The sequence below is a fragment of the Rosa chinensis genome, chromosome 6, assembly GCF_002994745.2.
Source record: "Rosa chinensis cultivar Old Blush chromosome 6, RchiOBHm-V2, whole genome shotgun sequence".
Lineage (NCBI taxonomy): Eukaryota > Viridiplantae > Streptophyta > Magnoliopsida > Rosales > Rosaceae > Rosa > Rosa chinensis.
In genome coordinates, this window is record NC_037093.1 from 33,246,733 (window position 1) to 33,255,288 (window position 8,556).

At 36.7% G+C, this 8,556-nt stretch overlaps 1 long non-coding RNA gene and 1 pseudogene across 2 annotated transcripts; both read right to left on the reverse strand.

Annotated features, from left to right (window-relative positions):
- Window positions 1-1,641: 1,641 nt before the first annotated feature.
- Window positions 1,642-4,303, reverse strand: LOC121050262. Of its 2 annotated transcripts, XR_005802501.1 has the most exons (6): window positions 4,160-4,303; window positions 3,067-3,164; window positions 2,839-2,966; window positions 2,592-2,743; window positions 2,336-2,423; window positions 1,642-2,001 (listed from the first exon to the last, which is right to left on the reverse strand). It is a non-coding gene; the product is annotated as an uncharacterized LOC121050262 (long non-coding RNA). The 2 variants fall into 2 exon arrangements; XR_005802500.1 differs by having other exon boundaries at window positions 2,592-2,966.
- A 794-nt stretch (window positions 4,304-5,097) lies between these two features.
- Window positions 5,098-6,487, reverse strand: LOC121049997 (annotated as a pseudogene).
- Window positions 6,488-8,556: the final 2,069 nt, after the last annotated feature.

An 8,556-nucleotide genomic window follows, 5' to 3' on the forward strand; every position in this document is an offset into this window, starting at 1 on the left:
TTTTTAACGAAATAAGGTGTGAGTTGCTTTCCTTATATACGATTAATAGGAAATCAAGGTGTGAGTTGCTTTCCTTATTTATGATTTAAATAGGAAATCAAGGTGTGAGTTGTTTTCCTTAATTTGTGATTTCAATAGGAAATCAAGGTGTGAGTTGATTTCCTTAATTCGTGATTTGAATAGGAAATCAAGGTGTGAGTTACTTTCCTTATTTTGTGATTTGAATAAGAAATCAAGGTGTGAGTTGCTTTCTTTATTCTGTGATTTGAAAGAAATCAAGGTGTGATTGCTTTCTTTATTTCTTGATTTGAAAGAAATCATGGTGTGACTTGCTTTCTTTATTCTGCGATTTGAAAGAAATCAAGGTGTGAGTTGCTTTCTTTATTTCGTGATTTGAAAGAAATCATGGTGTGAGTTGCTTTCTTTTATTACGATTTGTGACTTGATACACATTTACGCTAGCGTACGTATCGTTGTCAAGATAGGGAAATATTGTGCCCAAAGTTATCATACCATGGGGATTAGTGGCTAACCCACAATCCTTGGGTAGTCGGAGCTAAAGTCACTAAGCAAATAAAGGAGAATAAAAATAAATAAAAAGTCTAATCTAAGGCGCCAAGCCTTAGCAATGGTAGGCTTTGATTTTCACCAAAGCCTAATCAAAACTAAAAGCCTAGTGGCGGATATGCACAAATGAGTGGAAGAGTTTAATATTTGGGAGTTGATTTCAACTTAACAAAATGTAATGACACTATGCCAAAAAGGCCTTCAGACGACAGAACTGTTCTGTCGTCTGAACGAACAAAAATATGTCGTCTAGTACGGTGTCGTCTCTTGGGGGCATCAGATTACAGAAGTGTTCTGTCGTCTGATTTTTCAGACGACATAAAAAAATAAAAGTCTTGTGTTGTCTGATGAGTTTTGCATTTTGGGAACATTGTGATCTGTATTTTAAAAGCATTCAAACAACATTTTTGTATTGTCTGATAAACAAAACAACCACAGACTTTTGTAAATACTATTGTGTCTTCTAGCATACAACAACAATTAAATGTTGTGCAAATTGACTTTAAACAACAATTATCTGTGGTCGTAAAGTGCATCAGAGGACAATTAAGTGTCGTTCAAGGGTAGGTTTATATGACATTTAAGTGTTATGTGAAAGGTTTTGAAATTGTACTTATGTGATGTTGGGAAATGGTTTAGACAATAGATATCATATTATTTCTGTTATGTCAGTCTCATTACAATGACAATTTACTGTCGTTTGAGGTTATTAAGACGACAAATATTTGTGGTCTGAATATAAAAAGGACCACTAATAGTACGTGTTTTATATTATCTGTGATCAAGTCCAACCACACTTATTTGTTGTTGTTATACTCTTTAGCCAACAATTCCATCTAACTTATGTTGTTGTTTTGCCATTTAGACTACAATTTTCTGTCGTCCCACTGCCAAAAAGACAATAGACTTCTAATTGGTTTTTGTGTTGCTTTTGTGCAGCTGCAACCACACATTAGTGTGCTTTTGTTGTATCTTGCAATTTGAGATAACATATATTAGTAGTCCTCTGTTACAATTGGTATGCATGCATTTTGGAAATTAAAATTGTCCATTCATGAAACCATAAAATCCACATCCAAAATCATTCATTGCAATTTCTATTAATCCACCATTGTCTCATGTACACAAACCTAATCATGAACATCAGTTCAAAATAACTCATATCTACTAATCTGCAGACAAGTTCAAATGCTTAATGAATGAAAAATTTCTACAAGACACAAGTTAATAAAGGAACTAGCTAGGTGTACTGCTGTACCAGTTTCACAATCTGATCATGAATGGAATCACCCGAATCATAGAAGTGGTCATAGAAAACGGAATGGCCAGTAAGCCTGCAGAGACACAAACTTGCTGACCCATTGGCGTTCCACCATAAACAACAGCCACCTTTGCTCCATTCTAATAAGCAAACTTCTCAGCTTCCTTATATATCTGCCACAGAAAACATTTTATAGCATCAAGCCCCGAAAAAAATCAACAACAAAACTACAACACATCAACACCTCAAAGTCATCGAAATATGAGAACCTCATTAGCCAACTCTCTCGTCAATTAAGATGCCAATCTTGCAAAAATGAACTAATATAACATGACCAAGCATACTTGGGGTACTCATGTATTTATATTTAGCAAGTGTGAGAAGTAGTTTAGTAGCTGGTCTTATTGCCATGGCTTCAGAAATTTAAAGCAAAAAAAGAAAAGAAAAAAAAGTGAAGTTACTGATAACAAAATAAAAGAAAATGATAATTAGGGGCAAAACCACTACCTCCCCACAAGAGCACCAAGATGTTGATCTAACTCTGTGCGATACTTGTGTAGATAAGTATTTAATTCATCAGTTCCATCCTAAATTCCTATGAGATAAATCCACAAGATAAGAAAATATTTAGCATTCTAGTACCATGAATTTTCAAGGTAATAATTAAAGGAAGGAAGACAAAATTTCTGCAAAGAAGACCAAGTTAGGCGTAGTACTATCTTGTTTTCTGGTTTTAATAGGAAAAGGTCACAAAGCTACTGACTTGTGTAGATACAGTAGCAGTCTCAGATCTCTGAAAGTGATGAGTAATTTGGCTCTTAATGGGATCTGACCGATGTCTAGAAATGGAACTAGGGAAATGATCAAAGACCTCCATACTTATGGGGTCCAATTTTCTTTCAACAATTGCAATGCCTATTGATGAAGGGATTTCTCTAGTTCAATTTATGGTCAAGGAAAATAAATGTGATATGAAATAGGCAAACCTTATAGGTAAGTATAAATTTAACCTGACAACAACAAGAAATAAATAACAAAAAAATACGATCCAAGGAAATCAAGTTCTCCATCAAGGGACTCCACAAGCTCTTGTGGTATGGGTCTCATATGCTTGACAATTTTCTTGTCAGAGTCATATCTGTATGAATGCAAATAAGGTGCCAGGAATCAGTAATGAAAAAAAAACACCAAAAGTTCGAAGCCTTATCACTAAAGTAAGCTATTCTCATACTACTCACACTTGAGCATGCTGGAAAACTGCAGCTGCTTCTCTGAAAGATCTGGGGTAATCTTCAAGCATTTGATTGCCCTTCTGCAATTTCAAAACTGATAAAGCCTGCAACCAAAAGTAGAAACATGAGACTTGATCTCAGTTCTAAAAGAACAAGAAAGCAAAACAAAATAAAAAATAAAGTTTCTAAATAAGCAAAATTTTATAAGAAAACAAAAATGACCCTATATGTCATTGCCCCCAAAAAATTTAAGCTTGTCACCTGTCCACCTTCAGCATTATATCATGCAACTCACCACAGTATAATGTCTAGAAAATATAGATCAAGTGAAGTCCTTTACAATGTGTAAGGTTACATCAACACCCCTAAGTCACCAAAATCCAAGAACCTGACTAGCAGTCTATCTCGTCAATCAAGATGTTAGTCTTGCATAAATGAACCAATATAACATGACAAGCATATTTGGGGTACTCATGTGCTTATATTCAGCAAGTGTCAAAAGTAGTTCACTAGCTGGTCTTACTCATAGCAAAGAACTAAATATCATAAAAGAAAGTTAAAAGTTTCTTTCGTATATGCGCAATCTTTCAATTCATAGTAGATGATATTCATTCACAAAGAACACACTACGTAGTCCCTATATCTTTCACTTCATATCCATAAATTTAGCTGACCCTGCTATCATGAGGTGATTTAACAGCTTTAAAAATGTTTAGTTGAAATCAAACCGCTCATATCTCATGATCTGATGCTATCGACTCATGCTAAACAAGGGCTATCATGCTATCATGAGGAAATCCCACCCGAGTATATAATCACAGTAGATTATGGAGAAAATCTAGCACCTCCTTTCATCCAAAAGATAAATAAATAAATAAATAAATAAATATACACAAAATGTCATCTTCCAGAAAATTACTCAATGATATTGATAAAAATAAAATATGAATGGGAAAATATTCTCCTTCTTCAACAAAGCTAGCTATCATACAAATGCATTAATGTATTACAGGAGGATCTTTCCCTAATAGTAGCAATTGTTCCCTCCAAACAGGCATATTGGATCAAAAATGAAGATAAAGTTGCAACCTTGACCAACCTGATTGAATATATAAGCTAGGTACGTTGCAGTGTACGTAGATAGCTAGATTACGTATGCGTCCGCATTGGGAGGCGTGCAGAGAAGAAACCCTAGAAATTTGGGAGTTGAGAGATGTCTCTCTGAAGAGGAAGATTAATGTTGGTGAGGATTTAGAGTGGCCGGGGACATTTGTGCTGCAAATTCGGTTAGAGAAAGAGAGGGAGGGAACGCTGCCGGGTATACCGCAAGACCCACGCTTTTATAGCCGTTGAATCTATGCTCATTCTTTTCTTTACCAAACCCAAAAAAAACAACCTTCATCATTGACAATAATTCTAACTTTCTAAGGGGCGAGAATTATATACTCACAATTATCAAGAATTAAGTAGGTCATCAATTGGACTCATTTCGACCCCGATTTGCACCTCTTCAAATCGGTTATGTTACAATGTCCTAAGGATACGTGAGGCATATTTTAGTAACCATAAGTAAAGTACATTTAGGTAAAGACAGACAGAAAAACATGAAATATATATATATATATATATATATATGTGTGTGTGTGTGTGTGTGTGTGTGTGTGTGTGTGTGAGGTTAAATAGTCAAAACACTAATCTTTATAATAGAGAAACAAACCAACAAAGTCTTGTAAATGTTTTCAGCAGGTTTTCTTTAACTTTTCTTATTGGTTAAAATATGACATGCCATTGTCAAATGTCAAGTAAGAATCCGGACCTATAAAGAACATTACATTTCAAGGGAGATCATTCGAGGGGGTATGTTTAGCCTTGCGAGTGCTTTGGGATCGTTCAACTCATTTTGTAGTATCACCAACCCAAATTCAATCAGAGATAGCAGATACCTATGTTCATCTCTATTTATAGATAAGCTCTATATAATAATTTTCTATGCATTGTGCGACATTACTAACCTACCAAGATCCGAGCCACTTTTAAGAGAAGTCAAACCCCTGCTAGTATCTGAGATTCCCCTTGGAGCAACCATCTGCAACCCAATCCACAAATCAAATGAAAAGAAAACAAGTAAACCACATGCATGCACAAGGGTATTATTAGTACCATACCTGTGATGCCCATGGCCTTGGTGAAGAAGGATGATCTAAATTATGGGAAAGTCCAAGATGATCCATACTTTGAGTTAGAGTAGTATGTCGACCGAGACCATGAGTAACACCAACTGATGAAGAAGGCTGAAATCCAGTAGGACCAGGATCCCTGAGTCTTCCATAAGGATTGGTATCTGTTAGCACGGCTGAACTATTCCTCCTTCCAGAATTATTTACTGTGTTGGAGAAAAGGTTATCTCGTAACCTACCAGTAATATTGTACAAAGCATCTTGCACACTTGAAAAATTTCTTGACACCTGTAAAACAGATTATAACTAAACGTATGAAAAGCTTGCAGGTTCATTTTAACAACTTCAGGCCACCAAATATTACAAAATGCACTCAATGGAACTAAATAAAAGCTAATGCAAATTCACCTGTACAACTTCGTCATTCTCTACGGCACACTTCGGGACCTGGACACCACCTATTATCCGTATACCGGTACCAGTTACCTTCCGAATCTATGAAACTATTACACCCCCTTTTCCGAGCAAACAACCAACTTGGCTTGTCGGGAGAACAAAGCGTGCAATAAGAGGTGACCCTTTGGAGCTCGAGTCTTGCCTCTTTTCAATGCCTGCCTCTACAGACCTTGAGAAGACAAGAACAAGACCTTTTTGTGCTGGAGAGTAGCGGGACTCAGGATTCTAGGTAAGATGAAACCAATATAAAACATATTACTAACAGATATGACAGTCCATGAGCAGTTTAGCACATACAGAAATGAGAACAGAAAATGATGGCAAGTTGCAAAATGACAAACCTCTTATGCAGTAACAGTAATTAATCTTTCATCACACTCGGCCACAGATCCTCCAACACTTATAGTAGCACCAGTCTCATTCTGAAGAGCCTTGACAATGGCACCCCCTTTTCCAATGACACCCCCAACCCTATCATTGGCGCAAAGAATCTTAAAAGTAACTTCCTGCTGGAGTGTTCTTGTATCCAGTGTTGAGATCCTTTCAGCCTCTATTGATGGCAGACAAACTCCTGAAGCATAACTCATGGCGCTGCTCGGCAAATTGGAAATCACTGAGTTCCTCTGTGAAAGGTGATCTACACGAATATCAGGTAAAGTTTCACGAGGAACTGTCTCAATAGGCCTACTTCCAGTCATCCTTGTCTTGTCAACTGGTGGACAATCTTGAAGATGGCCGGAGACAGCAACAAGTGCTTTCTTTACAGCCAAAATATCCCCTTCTATCTGCCACATCATTGAATCATTTTCAAGGGAAGAAAAAAAACAGAATAACTGAACTATACCCCAATGGAAGCAAAGAATCATATTGCATGCAAACAGTCACCAAAGAGGCTAAACTATAACACATTACAAGGACTATTCTATTTTTATCTTCCATTACAAGTTACAACAATCCTGAAAGCAAGAGAAGTTACAAGGTCTAAATCCTTCCAAAAAAAAAAAAGCAGAGAGAGGAATAAAAGAATGACCGCATATCAGCTACCAGGTTTGTTCCACGTATTTAGTACCATGGTTGATATGCATAAATGATCTTAAAATCGAATTAATCATCAGATCATAGTGCAAGTGAAGAAGTATGCAAATGGCACACACTTAAGTTAGCAGAGTGCTTGGCAGGAGACAAAAGTGGTCCAAACTACCAAACTTTCTACCGGTCACTCACAGGTATCTTACTTCTCTTTTACCCCCAAACCGCTCTTCATTAATCAGAGTTGAAAAGGAGGGCTGCCTGGTGAACCCTACAATCTATAGGAGAGAGGAAAGTTAGGGGTATTATGATTTATGAACATGAGAATAAGCCTAAAACTACAATGTAAGAACTCGTCTCTACCTAGTTAAGGTAATTAGCTTAGTGAGAGCCTAGTATACACAGTGTCCTTAAATGAGTGAATAGGAGCACTGAAGTAAGTCTTTAAACAAAAAGCTCCCTTACTAAAGCTTATCTTAGGCTGTATGTAGTAAACAGGTATGTGTCATCTAAACAGTTCAGAACACATCATACAGAATCAAAAAGTCCTCTTCTAGTGTTTGGGGTTAAAAAGTAAAACACAACACAACCCAAAAGAGATCAAAATGTTACTAGACTTTTCTTCTGAGAGTCCTTGTGAAGTTGACACGTTAGTTTCCTCTAAGCTATCTAGATTCTCTACCTTACACCTTTTTATCCTGCAATGCAAGTCATAAAATCATATCTGAATGGCTCCAAATAGAACTTCGACTTATAGATTTACAGAGATTACAATATCTAATAGAAACTCATACTGCATCAAACACGACACAGAACAGAACATAACCTGATTGATTTTAGACCAACAATATAATTTTGACAAGAGCAACATAGCAATATTAGAGCTTAATCTGTTTAGAAACAATAACATGGCCCCAAATTACCTAGATTGATGTTGAGCTCTTCAAACTCGTCACCGTCCTCGAACATATCCACCTTGGTGTCTTCAGATGCTATCTTCTGATCCTTCTCCATTGGAACAAAACCTGTGAATTTGCAATCAATGAATCAATTAGCTCACTTAAATTTAGACTCAATTACCAAAAATCATTCAAAAGGCGATTGGCATTATCAAAATCAAATCTTGAATCTTTGCACCTAGAAACAAGAAGATTCCCAAATGAATTGCAGAACCTGGAACTACAGATAAAACCCTAAAATCGATCGAAGATAGAACCATAAAATCAAAGTTTTGGATAATAACTAACCCAAAATTTGTAGATAAAACCTTAAAATTGATTGAAGATTGAACCCAGTCGAAACCCTAAACTACAAAATGATTGAAACCCTAAATTGCTTACCAATATCCGAATTGAAAACAACTCTTGCTGGAGAGCTCCATTAATCCGGACATGAAAGATGAAGTAGAGACTAAGAAGAAGGAGAGACTAAGAAGAAGAATCGAGAGGGTGAGAGGATGAAGGAGAGAGTGAGAATCGAGATATGAGAGAGCTCGGTGAGAAGGAGAGAGGCTGGTGTTTTGAGTCTTCCATGGTTTCGCGGGTTCTAGATCGAGCAGAGAGAGCTGAGTGAGGAGGACAGAGCGCGCGGGGTGGTGTTTGAGTATGTAGTCGTGGTCGAGCTGAATGAGAAGGAGAGAATGGCTTTGAGGTCTCTATGTCCAAAAGCACAGGTCAAAATACCTTGAAAAATTTTAAAACAAGCTCCACACTTAGACAATATTTAAATGTTGTCTGAATGTCACCATATTTTTTAGTCAACTAGGGCTAGGCTATTTGAGAGGGAAAAGACTCAATCAATTTTTGAATATCCCTCCAAATTTGAGATAGGAAAT